Raw genomic sequence first — 16,724 nt, forward strand, 5'->3', positions numbered from 1 at the left:
ACCCTGATTGATGTTTTCCTCTTTCCACTGACTACTCATATAACTAATTTCAACAACCGAACGGATTATATCGATTAGATTTGGGAAAAACCTGTCCAGTCTGCTTCGATTAGGACCTTGGTGATACTGTGTTATCTCTCATGGGCACTTTTATTTCATGTCTCCAAAATGTCCTTGTTCCAATTGGTGTTTAAAAAAAACGTTTCTCAAGCAACAGGTAAGCAAGCATGAGCGGTACAAATTACGTTTACAGAGCTCCAAGGCCACAAGTGGCGCCTTATTCATAGAATTTGGATTGCCCTGCCGACACATACTGAGTCTTATCCAAGTGGCATTATTGAATTCATGTGATGACTGGCTATTTTAAAATTGGCGTCTAATATAGGAGGTGTTCAGATGACAGCCTGCCTCCTTCCCTGTCGCCATCTGGGCTGAGATAATTTGAATCCCCCTAAAACATGGCGTAGGCCTATACTCTGAACAAGACACGACTGGCACTTATTTCAACTAGTTTAATTTATGTTTAATCCTTTTTAGTTGGAGCCATTGAATATGTGTGATTCTCGTAATGAAATACCATTTTCGTTGCATTGATTGAGCTGCTAAAATGATATTGTTATATGTAGGCCTAAATCCTACAATATGTGGGTAGGTTCCTTCTTTTTTATTTATTTATTTATTTTTATTTCACCTTTATTTAACCAGGTAGGCTAGTTGAGAACAAGTTCTCATTTGCAACTGCGACCTGGCCAAGATAAAGCATAGCAGTGTGAACAGACAACACAGAGTTACACATGGAGTAAACAATTAACAAGTCAATAATACAGTAGAAAAAAGGAGAGTCTATATACATTGTGTGCAAAAGGCATGAGGAGGTAGGCGAATAATTACAATTTTGCAGATTAACACTGGAGTGATAAATGATCAGATGGTCATGTACAGGTAGAGATATTGGTGTGCAAAATAGCAGAAAATAAAATAAATAAAAACAGTATGGGGATGAGGTAGGTAAAAATGGGTGGGCTATTTACCAATAGACTATGTACAGCGGCAGCGATCGGTTAGCTGCTCAGATAGCAGATGTTTGAAGTTGGTGAGGGAGATAAAAGTCTCCAACTTCAGCGATTTTTGCAATTCGTTCCAGTCACAGGCAGCAGAGAACTGGAACGAAAGGCGGCCAAATGAGGTGTTGGCTTTAGGGATGATCAGTGAGATGCACCTGCTGGAGCGCGTGTTACGGGTGGGTGTTGCCATCGTGACCAGTGAACTGAGATAAGGCAGAGCTTTACCTAGCATGGACTTGTAGATGACCTGGAGCCAGTGGGTCTGGCGACGAATATGTAGCGAGGGCCAGCCGACTAGAGCATACAGGTTGCAGTGGTGGGTGGAATAAGGTGCTTTAGTGACAAAACGGATGGCACTGTGATAAACTGCATCCAGTTTGCTGAGTAGAGTGTTGGAAGCAATTTTGTAGATGACATCGCCGAAGTCGAGGATCGGTAGGATAGTCAGTTTTACTAGGGTAAGTTTGGCGGCGTGAGTGAAGGAGGCTTTGTTGCGGAATAGAAAGCTGACTCTTGATTTGATTTTCGATTGGAGATGTTTGATATGAGTCTGGAAGGAGAGTTTACAGTCTAGCCAGACAACTAGGTACTTATAGATGTCCACATATTCAAGGTCGGAACCATCCAGGGTGGTGATGCTGGTCAGGCGTGCGGGTGCAGGCAGCGAATGGTTGAAAAGCATGCATTTGGTTTTACTAGCGTTTAAGAGCAGTTGGAGGCCGCGGAAGGAGTGTTGTATGGCATTGAAGCTCGTTTGGAGGTTAGATAGCACAGTGTCCAAGGACGGGCCGGAAGTATATAGAATGGTGTTGTCTGCGTAGAGGTGGATCAGGGAATCGCCCGCAGCAAGAGCAACATCATTGATATATACAGAGAAAGGAGTTGGCCCGAGAATTGAACCCTGTGGCACCCCCATAGAGACTGCCAGAGGACCGGACAGCATGCCCTCCGATTTGACACACTGAACTCTGTCTGCAAAGTAATTGGTGAACCAGGCAAGGCAGTCAGCCGAAAAACCGAGGCTACTGAGTCTGCCGATAAGAATACGGTGATTGACAGAGTCGAAAGCCTTGGCAAGGTCGATGAAGACGGCTGCACAGTACTGTCTTTTATCGATGGCGGTTATGATATCGTTTAGTACCTTGAGCGTGGCTGAGGTGCACCCGTGACCGGCTCGGAAACCAGATTGCACAGCGGAGAAGGTACGGTGGGATTCGAGATGGTCAGTGACCTGTTTGTTGACTTGGCTTTCGAAGACCTTAGATAGGCAGGGCAGGATGGATATAGGTCTGTAACAGTTTGGGTCCAGGGTGTCTCCCCGTTTGAAGAGGGGGATGACTGTGGCAGCTTTCCAATCCTTGGGGATCTCAGACGACATGAAAGAGAGGTTGAACAGGCTGGTAATAGGGGTTGCGACAATGGCGGCGGATAGTTTCAGAAATAGAGGGCCCAGATTGTCAAGCCCAGCTGATTTGTACGGGTCCAGGTTTTGCAGCTCTTTCAGAACATCTGCTATCTGGATTTGGGTAAAGGAGAACCTGGAGAGGCTTGGGCGTGTAGCTGCGGGGGAGGGGGGGGGCGGAGCTGTTGGCCGAGGTTGGAGTAGCCAGGCGGAAGGCATGGCCAGCCGTTGAGAAATGCTTGTTGAAGTTTTCGATAATCATGGGTTTATCGGTGGTGACCGTGTTACCTAGCCTCAGTGCAGTGGGCAGCTGGGAGGAGGCGCTCTTGTTCTCCATGGACTTCACAGTGTCCCATAACTTTTTGCAGTTGGAGCTACAGGATGCAAACTTCTGCCTGAAGAAGCTGGCCTTAGCTTTCCTGACTGACTGCGTGTATTGGTTCCTGACTTCCCTGAACAGTTGCATATCGTGGGGACTATTCGAAGCTATTGCAGTCCGCCACAGGATGTTTTTGTGCTGGTCGAGGGAAGTCAGGTCTGGAGTGAACCAAGGGCTATATCTGTTCTTAGTTCTGCATTTTTTGAACGGAGCATGCTTATCTAAAATGGTGAAGAAGTTACTTTTAAAGAATGACCAGGCATCCTCAACTGACAGGATGAGGTCAATGTCCTTCCAGGATACCCGGGCCAGGTCGATTAGAAAGGCCTGCTCACAGAAGTGTTTTAGGGAGCGTTTGACAGTGATGAGGGGTGGTCGTTTGACTGCGGCTCCGTAGCGGATACAGGCAATGAGGCAGTGATTGCTGAGATCCTGGTTGAAGACAGCGGAGGTGTATTTGGAGGGCCAGTTGGTCAGGATGACATCTATGAGGGTGCCCTTGTTTACAGATTTAGGGTTGTACCTGGTGGGTTCCTTGATGATTTGTGTGAGATTGAGGGCATCTAGCTTAGATTGTAGGACTGCCGGGGTGTTAAGCATATCCCAGTTTATGTCACCTAACAGAACAAACTCTGAAGCTAGATGGGGGCGATCAATTCACAAATGGTGTCCAGGGCACAGCTGGGAGCTGAGGGGGGTCGGTAGCAGGCGGCAACAGTGAGAGACTTATTTCTGGAGAGAGTAATTTTTTAAATTAGTAGTTCGAACTGTTTGGCTATGGACCTGTAAAGTATGACATTACTTTGCAGGCTATCTCTGCAGTAGACTGCAACTCCTCCCCCTTTGGCGGTTCTATCTTGACGGAAGATGTTATAGTTGGGTATGGAAATCTCTGAATCTTTGGTGGCCTTCCTGAGCCAGGATTCAGACACGGCAAGGACATCAGGGTTAGCAGAGTGTGCTAAAGCAGTGAGTAAAACAAACTTAGGGAGGAGGCTTCTGATGTTGACATGCATGAAACCAAGGCTTACAACTACTTGAGATGGTAATTCGTTTAGGCACATTGGCTTACACAAAGATATCTCTGTATTTCAATAGGGGTAGGAATTTTCAGCAAAGTGGGTTTTTATTCAGAGCTCAAGGTTTTTGGTTGTTGCGCTGTTTATGTGCAAGAGCAAATCTGTGATTCTCAACCAACCATTCCAGAAGGGGGGGGGGGGCAATCCTCATGAACCTGCTGTTTTTGACTCATATCTTGTCTCACCTTAACTTAAGGTCTCAGGGAGGACTGTTGGCCACCCCTAGTTTAGAATAACCATTGAGCAGGTGCTCTAACTGATCACCCACCAGTGCTCTGACTGGGAGGTTCCTCGATCTGTCTGCCAGCCCATACAGTGCCTTCAGAAGTTTTCAAACCCATTGACTTACTCCACATTTTGTTGTGTTACAACCTGAATTCAAAATGTATTAAATAAAAAATCTCACCATCTACACACAACATGCCACAATGACAAAGTGAAAACATGTTTTTAGAAATGTTTGCAAAAGTATTGAAAACTAAATATAGAAATATCTCATTTATATAAGTATTCACACCCCGGAGCCAATACATGTTAGAATCACATTTGGCAGTGATTACAGCTGTGAGTTTTTCTGGGTAAGACTAAGAGATTTGCACACCTGGATTGTACAATATTTGCCCATTATTCCTTCAAAATAATTCAACCTCTGTCAAGTTGGTTGTTGATCATTGCTAGACAGTCATTTTCATTTCTTGCTGTAGATTTTCAAGCCAATTTAAATCAAAACTGTAACTAGGCCACTCAGGAACATTCAATATTGTCTTGGTAAGCAACTCCAGAGTATATTTGGCATTGTGTGTTAGGTTATTGTCCCGCAGAAAGGTGCATTCGTCTCTCAGTGTCTGTTAGAAAGCGGACTGAACCAGGTTTTCCTCTAGGATTTTGCCTATACTTAGCTCTATTCCATTTCTTTTTGTCCTGAAAAACACCATAGTCTTTGCCGATGACAGGCATACCCTTAACATGATGCAGCCACCACCATGCTTGAAAGTATGAAGAGTGTGTCACGAGGAGCGGAAGAGGTGAACCCAAGAGCAGACTCAGATGAGGAGACTGGGATGAGGTAACCAAGGTATTTAATGAAACACGGGGGGAAGATTGAGTGCAGGCCAGGTGAAGCTTGGGTGGGTTGTAGGAAACCATGTGAGGAGGCTGAGGCTGGAGCGAGAGGTGTGGGACAGGTCCGGAGGGGAATCCAAGGGAGCATAAGTGTGGAATTCAGGACAGAGTAGCAGGACTGACAAGAAGTCCAACTGGAGACAGGGACCAGAGTCAGAGCGTGCAGAACTGTAGCAGAGAGGAAAACAGCGTCAGGCAAGGGAAACCAGGCACAACAGGAACAAACGGCTAGAAACATAGACTGACTGGGCAGAGATTACAATCTGGCAGTGTGGAAGTGGCATGACTGAGTATTTGTAGAGGTCTTGATTATGGAACAGGTTGCAACAGGTCTGCTCTGACTCCAGCACACCTGTCTCCTCCCACACAATCACACAGAGTGGTAGTCGTTCATGTGCTGGGCTGGATTTTCCCCAAACACACTTTGTATTCAGGACATAAAGTACATTTATTTTCCACATTTTTTGCAGTTTTACTTTAGCGCCTTATTGCAAACAGGATACATGTTTTGGAATAGTTTTATTCTGTACAGGCTTCTTTCTTTTTCCTCTGTATTTTAGGTTAATATTGTGGAGTAACTACAACATTGTTGATCCATCCTTTGTTTTCTGCTATCACAGACATTAAACTCTATAACTGTTTTACAGTCACCATTGGCCTCATGGTGAAATCCCTGAGTGGTTTTCTTCCTCTCCGGCAACTGAGTTAGGAAGGACGCCTGTATCTTTGTAGTGACTGGGTGTATTGATACACCAGCCAAAGTGTAATTAATAACTTCACCAAGCTCAAAGGGATATTCAATGTCTGCACTTTTTTTTATTATCTACCAATACGTACCCTTCTTTGCGAGGCATTGGAAAACCTCCCTGGTCTTTGTGGTTGAATCTGTGTTTGAAATTCACTGCTCAACTGAGGGACCTTACAGATAATTGTATGTGTGGAGTACAGAGATGAGGTAGTCATTAAAAAATCATGTTAAACACTATTATTACACACAGAGTCAGTCCATGCAACTTATGTGACTTTTTAAGCACATTTTTACTCCGGAACCTTTTTTAAGCTTGCCATAACAAAGGGGTTGAATAGTTATTGACACAATACATTTCAGCTTTTCGTTTTTATACATTTGTAACCATTTCTAAAAACATAATTCCACGTTAACATTATGAGGTATTATGTGTAGGCATGTGACACAAAATCTCAAATGAATCCATTTTAACTTCAGGCTGTGGAAAAAGTCAAGGGGTGTGAATACTTTCTGAAGGCACTGAATCTACACTTTTGCTGAATCTGAACATGCGGTGTCTGTTAACAGCTTTGGTAGGCCTACTCCTTGTCCCAGCATGAGAGACCACAGTCTATGGTGCCACCAAGTGGGTCTAGAGCAGGGGTGTCAAACATACGGCCCGCGGGCCGGAACCGGCCCCCAAGGAGGTTCGATCAGGCCCGCAGGATAATTTGAAAGTGGAAAAAATGCATAAAAGACATGGAATTAATATTTTTAATTCGCTGCAATTCATGGATTATCCGCTAAGGGGCGCACTCTTTCCATCAGAGTAGAAGACAAGCCGCATCACCGAGACAGACTGAAAACAGCAGACGGTATCAATGCGCCATCTGCTGCTTGTTACGACGTTGTTAATACCTTGGTCTCTACCTCTCCGCTACACCCTCATTAGCCAAAATGTCGTTATCCAAACGGAGAAAAGTAGATAAGGAGTGTAGAATTTTCAAAGAAAAATGGACCACGTCCTATTTATTTACAGAGATGCACGGAAAACCTTTGTGCTTGGTGTGTTTGCAACAAGTTTCGGTATTGAAGGAATATAATATTCGAGGCCACTACGAGACTCATCACAGCGAAAAATATGACGGCTTGCAAGGACAACTGAGAAGAGATAAGATTAACGAATTGCTGGCGGGTCTGAGGAAACAGCAGTCAACTTTCAGTCAACTTTCATCCAGAGCCGAGAAGTCAGTGAAGCAGCGGTAAAAGCCAGCTACCTAATTGCTAGCGAAATAGCATTAGCATCGAAGCCGTATTCCGATGGTGACTTTGTTAAACAATGCATGATGAAGGCGGCTGAACTTGTATGTCCCGAGAAGCGACAAGCTTTTGCCAATATTAGCCTGACGAGGAATACTATAGCAGAGAGGATTTCGGAACTATCGGCAGATTTAGACAGTCAATTGAAACAGAGAGTCAAGTCATTTATTGCATTTTCCGTGGCATTTTCCTAATGTTCTTGTGCTTCTTTACACCAAAACAAAGGAAAGACATGATATTTTGGTTATTTATAGCAGAGTATGGTATAATTTTAATGGTCCGGCCCACTTGACATCTCCCTAGGCCGTATGTGGCCCACGATGCGAAATGAGTTTGACACCCCTGGTCTAGAGTGTCACGTAAGGTGGAGGTCATCCTTAACTAGCCTCTCAAAGCACTTCATGATGACAGAAGTGAGTGCTACGGGGGGATAGTAATTTAATAATGCAAATACTTAGCAATAGATAAATAATGAAAATACTGAGCCATACTGTATACTCAACATTTTTTGAAAAATACATGATTTTATACTAATACAATTTCTCAGAGAAAAAAACTCAGATAGGTGTTGATATTATTGGCACCCCTATTTTTAATACTTTGTGCACCCTCCCCTTGTAAGAATAAGGACACTTAGTATGTTCCTGTAATGTTTAATGATATTGGAGAACACATTGGAAGTGATCTTAGACCATTGTTCCATACAGAATCTTTCCTGTATGTATCTTTCCTGTATACTAGATATCCTTTGGTCTGCAGCGCTTTTGGATTGCCCTCTTCAATTTAAACCACATGTTTTCAAAGGGGTTCAAGTCTGTAGATTGAACATTGTCTTGCTGGAAGATCCACCAAGTTTCAGCCTCCTGTCTGACGCAACCACGTTTTTGCCAAAATGTCCTCTTATAGAGTTCATGATGCTGTTGACCTTAAATAGGGCCCCAGTACTTGTGGAAGCAAAATAGCCCCATAACATCAAAATATCCACCACCATATTTTGCAGTAGGTATGAGATTATTTTCTGTATATGTTTCCTTCTTTTGATGCCAAATCCACCACGGTTTATTTATACTTGTTAAATTAAACAAAGTCAATTTTTTTCTGAGAAATTGAATTAGTATAAAATGATATATTTCCAGACTCTTGCATTTGCCTCTGACTGCTCTGGGCCTTAGCTTTATTTTATTTTACGTGGCTGCTTGTGTCTGGTATGTGCTCCCTCTGACCTCCTCATGCCTGGGCTGGCTGGATGTCTGGGTGGTGTGCCTGCCGCAAACAAGTTTCAGGCGTGCGTCCAAGAGCATTGGAGCCCAAGCCTCCCTGTCACTCTTGTTTTATAATTGTAACATTCTCATGTTCTCACATCCACCCCATTCCCAAAACAGCGCATGGTTGGTAGACAGTCGGTAGTGGGGTCTGGACTGGAGTGACCCTGTACTCTTATCCTTCTGAAGATTGTAAATCGATGACTTTTCAGTTCTCGTCATGTGCTCTTTAGGAAAGGTGATTTCTCTTTTTCAAAGGGTGGGGTACTCATACGCACAACGGCATGCCATTACCCACATAACTGCTGTAATCAGAGTGATAGTGACTCTATCCAATTACTCTTGCTGGATGAGTCTTGGTACTTCTTATTAAAAGATTGCCATGACCTTCACAGGTTCATATTGGGTTTCCATAGCAGACATTGAATTTCGTAATCTGCACATCAAGCGAAAAACATTCCCTCCCTGCTCTTCCCAACACTGTCCTTTGGGTTTCTTGTCCTTCCCTAATATTAAGAGGTATATTAAACCAGAATATGTTCAGGTTTAGGAGTTTTTCAATATCAGACAATGGGAAACTAAAACACCTGCACATGTACAGTATCACTTCCACCTGTCTCTTAGTTGAAGCCCTGTGTAAAAGGCTTAGATGGGACACATGCATGCAGTAGGAGTAGTTTATTGGGACAAGGTGAAATAATCTGTGAAAGAATGTGACTCTTATATCTCTATAGTCATTTGAACTAGGCAGTAGTCATACAGACAGACACAGTATTGATTGTATAGCCCGGCACAGTGGACGTGTCATAATACCTATAAAACACAGTACATTTAACATTACATTTAAGTCATTTAGCAGACGCTCTTATCCAGAGCGACTTACAAATTGGTGCATTCACCTTATGACATCCAGTGGAACAGTCACTTTACAATAGTGCATCTAAATCTTAAAGGGGGGGGGGGGTGAGAGGGAATACTTATCCTATCCTAGGTATTCCTTAAAGAGGTGGGGTTTCAGGTGTCTCCGGAAGGTGGTGATTGACTCCGCTGTCCTGGCGTCGTGAGGGAGTTTGTTCCACCATTGGGGGGGCCAGAGCAGCGAACAGTTTTGACTGGGCTGAGCGGGAGCTGTACTTCCTCAGTGGTAGGGAGGCGAGCAGGCCAGAGGTGGATGAACGCAGTGCCCTTGTTTGGGTGTAGGGCCTGATCAGAGCCTGGAGGTACTGAGGTGCCGTTCCCCTCACAGCTCCGTAGGCAAGCACCATGGTCTTGTAGCGGATGCGAGCTTCAACTGGAAGCCAGTGGAGAGAACGGAGGAGCGGGGTGACGTGAGAGAACTTGGGAAGGTTGAACACCAGACGGGCTGCGGCGTTCTGGATGAGTTGAAGGGGTTTAATGGCACAGGCAGGGAGCCCAGCCAACAGCGAGTTGCAGTAGTCCAGACGGGAGATGACAAGTGCCTGGATTAGGACCTGCGCCGCTTCCTGTGTGAGGCAGGGTCGTACTCTGCGGATGTTGTAGAGCATGAACCTACAGGAACGGGCCACCGCCTTGATGTTGGTTGAGAACGACAGGGTGTTGTCCAGGATCACACCAAGGTTCTTAGCGCTCTGGGAGGAGGACACAATGGAGTTGTCAACCGTGATGGCGAGATCATGGAACGGGCAGTCCTTCCCCGGGAGGAAGAGCAGCTCCGTCTTGCCGAGGTTCAGCTTGAGGTGGTGATCCGTCATCCACACTGATATGTCTGCCAGACATGCAGAGATGCGATTCGCCACCTGGTCATCAGAAGGGGGAAAGGAGAAAATTAGTTGTGTGTCGTCTGCATAGCAATGATAGGAGAGACCATGTGAGGTTATGACAGAGCCAAGTGACTTGGTGTATAGCGAGAATAGGAGAGGGCCTAGAACAGAGCCCTGGGGGACACCAGTGGTGAGAGCGCGTGGTGAGGAGACAGATTCTCGCCACGCCACTTGGTAGGAGCGACCTGTCAGGTAGGACGCAATCCAAGCGTGGGCCGCGCCGGAGATGCCCAACTCGGAGAGGGTGGAGAGGAGGATCTGATGGTTCACAGTATCAAAGGCAGCCGATAGATCTAGAAGGATGAGAGCAGAGGAGAGAGAGTTAGCTTTAGCAGTGCGGAGCGCCTCCGTGATACAGAGGAGAGCAGTCTCAGTTGAATGACTAGTCTTGAAACCTGACTGATTTGGATCAAGAAGGTCATTCAGAGAGAGATAGCGGGAGAGCTGGCCAAGGACGGCACGTTCAAGAGTTTTGGAGAGAAAAGAAAGAAGGGATACTGGTCTGTAATTGTTGACATCGGAGGGATCGAGTGTAGGTTTTTTCAGAAGGGGTGCAACTCTCGCTCTCTTGAAGACGGAAGGGACGTAGCCAGCGGTCAGGGATGAGTTGATGAGCGAGGTGAGGTAAGGGAGAAGGTCTCCGGAAATGGTCTGGAGAAGAGGGGAGGGGATAGGGTCAAGCGGGCAGGTTGTTGGGCGGCCGGCCGTCACAAGACGCGAGATTTCATCTGGAGAGAGAGGGGAGAAAGAGGTCAGAGCACAGGGTAGGGCAGTGTGAGCAGAACCAGCGGTGTCGTCCAATTTGTAAGTCGCTCTGGATAAGAGCGTCTGCTAAATGACTTAAATGTAAATGTAAATGTAAACTTAGCAAACGAGGATCGGATGTCGTCGACCTTCTTTTCAAAATGGTTGACGAAGTCGTCTGCAGAGAGGGAGGAGGGGGGGGGGAGGGGGAGGAGGATTCAGGAGGGAGGAGAAGGTGGCAAAGAGCGTCCTATGGTTAGAGGCAGATGTTTGGAATTTAGCGTGGTAGAAAGTGGCTTTAGCAGCAGAGACAGAGGAGGAAAATGTAGAGAGGAGGGAGTGAAAGGATGCCAGGTCCGCAGGGAGGCGAGTTTTCCTCCATTTCCGCTCGGCTGCCCGGAGCCCTGTTCTGTGAGCTCGCAATGAGTCATCGAGCCACGGAGCGGGAGGGGAGGACCGAGCCGGCCTGGAGGATAGGGGACATAGAGAGTCAAAGGATGCAGAGAGGGTGGAGAGGAGGGTTGAGGAGGCAGAATCAGGAGATAGGTTGGAGAAGGTTTGAGCGGAGGGAAGAAATGATAGGATGGAAGAGGAGAGAGTAGCGGGGGAGAGAGAGCGAAGGTTGGGACGGCGCGATACCATCCGAGTAGGGGCAGTGTGGGAGGTGTTGGATGAGAGCGAGAGGGAAAAGGATACAAGGTAGTGGTCGGAGACTTGGAGGGGAGTTGCAATGAGGTTAGTGGAAGAACAGCATCTAGTAAAGATGAGGTTGAGCGTATTGCCTGCCTTGTGAGTAGGGGGGGGGAAGGTGAGAGGGTGAGGTCAAAAGAGGAGAGGAGTGGAAAGAAGGAGGCAGAGAGGAATGAGTCAAAGGTAGACGTGGGGAGGTTAAAGTCGCCCAGAACTGTGAGAGGTGAGCCGTCCTCGGGAAAGGAGCTTATCAAGGCATCAAGCTCATTGATGAACTCTCCGAGGGAACCTGGAGGGCGATAAATGATAAGGATGTTAAGCTTGAAAGGGCTGGTAACTGTGACAGCATGGAATTCAAAGGAGGCGATAGACAGATGGGTAAGGGGAGAAAGAGAGAATGACCACTTGGGAGAGATGAGGATCCCGGTGCCACCACCCCGCTGACCAGAAGCTCTCGGGGTGTGCGAGAACACGTGGGCGGACGAAGAGAGAGCAGTAGGAGTAGCAGTGTTGTCTGTGGTGATCCATGTTTCCGTTAGTGCCAAGAAGTCGAGGGACTGGAGGGAGGCATAGGCTGAGATGAACTCTGCCTTGTTGACCGCAGATCGGCAGTTCCAGAGGCTACCGGAGACCTGGAACTCCACGTGGGTCGTGCGTGCTGGGACCACCAGATTAGGGTGGCCGCGGCCACGCGGTGTGGAGCGTTTGTATGGTCTGTGCAGAGAGGAGAGAACAGGGATAAACAGACACATAGTTGACAGGCTACAGAAGAGGCTACGCTAATGCAAAGGAGATTGGAATGACAAGTGGACTACACGTCTCGAATGTTCAGAAAGTTAAGCTTACGTAGCAAGAATCTTATTGACTAAAATGATTAAAAATGATACAGTACTGCTGAAGTAGGCTAGCTGGCAGTGGGTGCGTTGTTGACACTACACTAATCAAGTCGTTCCGTTGAGTGTAATAGTTTCTACAGTGCTGCTATTCGGGGGCTAGCTGGCTAGCTAGTAGTGTTGTTTACGTTACGTTGCGTTAAAAGAACGACAATAGCTGGCTAGCTAACCTAGAAAATCGCTCTAGACTACACAATTATCTTTGATACAAAGACGGCTATGTAGCTAGCTATGTAGCTAGCTACGATCAAACAAATCAAACCGTTGTACTGTAATGAAATGAAAATGTGATACTACCTGTGAATGCGACCGGGTTGTTGAGTTCTATTCAGTAGACGTTGGCTAGCGTTGGCTAGCTGTTGGCTAGCTAGCAGAGTCTCTTACGTTAAGGACGACAAATAGCTGGCTAGCTAACCTCGGTAAATTAAGATAATCACTCTAAGACTACACACTCTAAACCTAAACAACACAATTATCTTGGATACGAAGATACGAAGACAGCAAAGACAGCTATGTAGCTAGCTAACACTACACTGATCAAGTCGTTCAGTTGAGTGTAATAGTTTTTCCAGTGCAGCTAATCAGTGGGCTTTTGCTAGCTGGCTAGCTGGCTAGTGAAGACTACGTTAGGACGGCGAAATACGATAATTACGCAATTGTTTTTTCACCAGTCATTTTTGCATCTGTGATTTTAGAACTACTTCATATAAAGGTCTGTGTTTAGTGTAGTCTTATCCTGGCGTGACAAGGCGAGTTTTATCAATAAATTCTTCTCGATTTACTCTCAAAAATTAAAAATGCTAATTAGCAACAGAGAAGACCTCAGCAAGACGACTAATTCCTACAGGAAGCTCCTACACATCATCTCTGTCATCTACTGTTCACCAGTGTGATCAGAGATACCTTCTGTGTTCAATCAATCAATCAAGCAATGATCCTCGTATGTCTTAGCTAACCACTGACTACACTTTAGCTAGCTAGTTAGCAGAGCAGTAGATCTTAACCGAGATAATTGTTTGTACAGTATGTCAACTTTGGTGTCTATTTCAGACCTTATGGCATTTTCAAGGATGAGCATAAGAGCATTAAAATGGGACAAGACCACTGTAAGTCTGGTCATGTGGAGAAGACCACTGTAACTCTGGCCATGTGGAGAAGACCACTGTAAGTACAGCTATTGATGGGCATCCTGCCGGTTTGGTCAGGGCCTGCATGAGGGATAAAGTTTATTCTGTGTCGGTAAATGTAGCTATTAAGTTAAGTTTGAGCATCTTAGTAATACAATGTGTTCTATACAGCTGTCAACATTCTCCAAGGAAAAAGACACTTAATCAATTATATAATCATTAACCAGATTATCCCAGATACCAGACTTCGATGAGTGATAACTCAGTTCTAGAATGTTGTCATTGATGAGAATGAATTTTAAAATATATTGACATTCAGAATTGACTTTGTTTAGACATCCAGCGCCTGTACTGTAGTTTCCTATAGTTTCATGACAAATCTTCAAAGGCACAGTATTTATTCATTTGGAGTGCTACATGTATTTATCCAGTCTTGATTTATAGGATCCTTCCCACTATATATTTTTTGTTGTGGTTGTAATGTAACCTTTATTTAATTAGGCAAGTCAGTTAGGAACAAATTGTTATTTACAATGACAGCCTACCCCGGCCAAACCCTCCCCTACCCCGGCCAAAGCCGGACGACTGTGCACCGCTCTATAGGACTCCCAATCACGTCTGGATGTGATTCAGTCTGGATTCAAACCAGGGACTGTAGTAATGCCTCTTGCACTGAGATGCACTGCCTTAGACCGCTGCGCCACCCGGGAGCCCTATATCAATTAAAGGTTTATGGAAAAACTTAATGTCCTCATGTGAAAACATGTTTATTAAATATTCTACAGCTGTAATGTCATCGATCAAATCAAACTTTATTTATATAGCACATTTATTGCAATAAATGCATTTCAACCTGTTCAAAGGCATGCATTGAAAGACATGTGGAACTTTAAATCCTTCCTCTTGGCAGGTCTCTATAGGTGACCAGGGGATTCTCTCTACCACACGGGAATGCCTCAGTGGAGCTCATGAGTCTTGCCATGCAGCCTATTTTGTCGGTTCACAATATCAGGCATATGGATGTGGAATGCAAGTGGAGGAAACCAGTGGTGTCCAACCAGGTGCAATCAGTGGAGGACCTGTACGTGGCCGAAGACTACAACCTTCTGTCCCGAGAGCCCAAAGAGCAGGATCTTAAGTGGCTAAGGAACAGTCTCTGTGGCAGTTTCAGTGGAATGGCATGTCTCCTTGAACAGGAGCCATAACAACCGCTACCCTTGCACCAACTCCAACTGGCACACCATAAGGAAAAGGAGGTTGACTGCCAGCAATTATGGAGCAGTGGTAAAGGCCAAGCGTGTTACTCCACCGCTGCTAAAAAGGGTCCTCAGATCAGTCGTTGGATGGGGTGTTCTGTAAAGTGAGGCACAAATAACAAAGAGGACGGCATCAAGGCATTCAAATGGCAACTGGCATGGATGTGAGAAGTCAGGGCTTTGTGGTCGCTATAGCAGTGGTTGTGGTCAAGTGTCCCTATAGTGCAAGGGACATTACCATTGAATAGGCAGTCGAAAGGATTTCAATATCAAGGAGGGAGGGTATATTTTTGTTGTTGTTGAAGTACCCCTTTTTCTCCCCAATTTCATGGTATCCAATTGGTAGTTACAGTCTTGTCCCATTGCTGCAACTCCCATACGGACTCGAGAGAGGTGAAGGTCAAGAGCCGTGCGTCCTCCAAAACAAGACCCAGCCATGCCGCACTGCTGCTTGACACAATGCTTGCTTAACCCAGAAGCCAGCAGCACCAATGTGTCGGAGGAAAAATCGTACACCTGGCGACCGTGTCAGCGTGCATTGTAACTTTATTGTAACATTTGAAATTGTACTTCAGTGCAATATTCATTGTAACATTGTCATTGTGACATTTTAGTGCAACATTCACTAACAAATGTATAGCAGTCCTGTGATTCATTCTCACTGAACATAAAGGTAACATTTAGAGGTAGCCTATAGAATATGCATTCAAGTAGAGGCCTACACTGAACAAAATACAATTATATATATATATTTAAAAAGCACCACTGGACAATGAGTGCTTACATGAGACAATGAGTGCCTTTCTTCCTAGAGTCCGTTGTACTGCTTCTCCTCACCCTTTATCGACTTTTCTATTTGGTCTTATCTCCTTTTCTACTGTCCATGGTATATCTTGAAGCACTCAATGTGCAGTGGCTCTTTGCATTTCTCACATGCATAGGTAGTGTGTTTGTCACAATGACGACTTCTCTGGAACCGGTGCATAGTGTTGATTGGCCAGTGAGAAGCTTTGTCATATCTTGCCTGATCTTCAACAGTAGCAGCCAGTAAAGATCTCCTTCCATGGATCAGTGGTTTCGTGCCAAACTTTTGCATATTTGGGCTGTATACTATGTGTTTTGGAATCACATCAGTGGCAGGCCTCTTCGATCGTTTGAACACTCAATCTTTATTTTTGACCACCTGCAGCTTTTCCCTTGCCTCTTTTGGCTGACCCCTACGGCTTGCAGAGGCCCTTGGCTCTTCTGACTGGACCCTCTGGCAGGTAGAGGCCCTTGGCTCTTCATTACCAACAATGGAGGGGCGTGGGGAAGATTGGGGGTGGGGGTGAGCGATAGGTCATCATCACTGATAACGTTATTCCTGTCATGATCTGTCTGCATAAGTTCAGCATATGCATTCAACAGCCTGGCTGGCAAATGGCCTGTCCATAGTCCATATCTGACCCATCGCTATCACAATCACTCAGGACAGCATCTTTCTCATTTTGAGGGATAACTACAATGTTGCATTCCCTGTCTGGGCAGTCACCTAGATCCAACATATCCAGAACTTGACTCAAAGTGAAACTAAAAGAAAGAACAGAGTAAAAAGTTAGGTAAAACAAGAACTATGAATGTGTATAACTATGTGTATACCTAGATGCACGGTGTTATCTCGCCGGTCATTATTGTTGGCGTCAACATGTTTACACATTCTATGACCACACTGAACAAAGGTGAGTAATTGCAAATGCATATATCAACACTAGACACCTTAAAGATGATGTGTACCAAAAATGTCCTATCTTTATGTTAACATACTTTACTAACCTGTTGTTTGGGAGCTTTGATGCAGCCATCCTCTTCTCATGGTGC

This window comes from Oncorhynchus gorbuscha, linkage group LG10, assembly GCF_021184085.1.
Source record: "Oncorhynchus gorbuscha isolate QuinsamMale2020 ecotype Even-year linkage group LG10, OgorEven_v1.0, whole genome shotgun sequence".
NCBI lineage: Eukaryota > Metazoa > Chordata > Actinopteri > Salmoniformes > Salmonidae > Oncorhynchus > Oncorhynchus gorbuscha.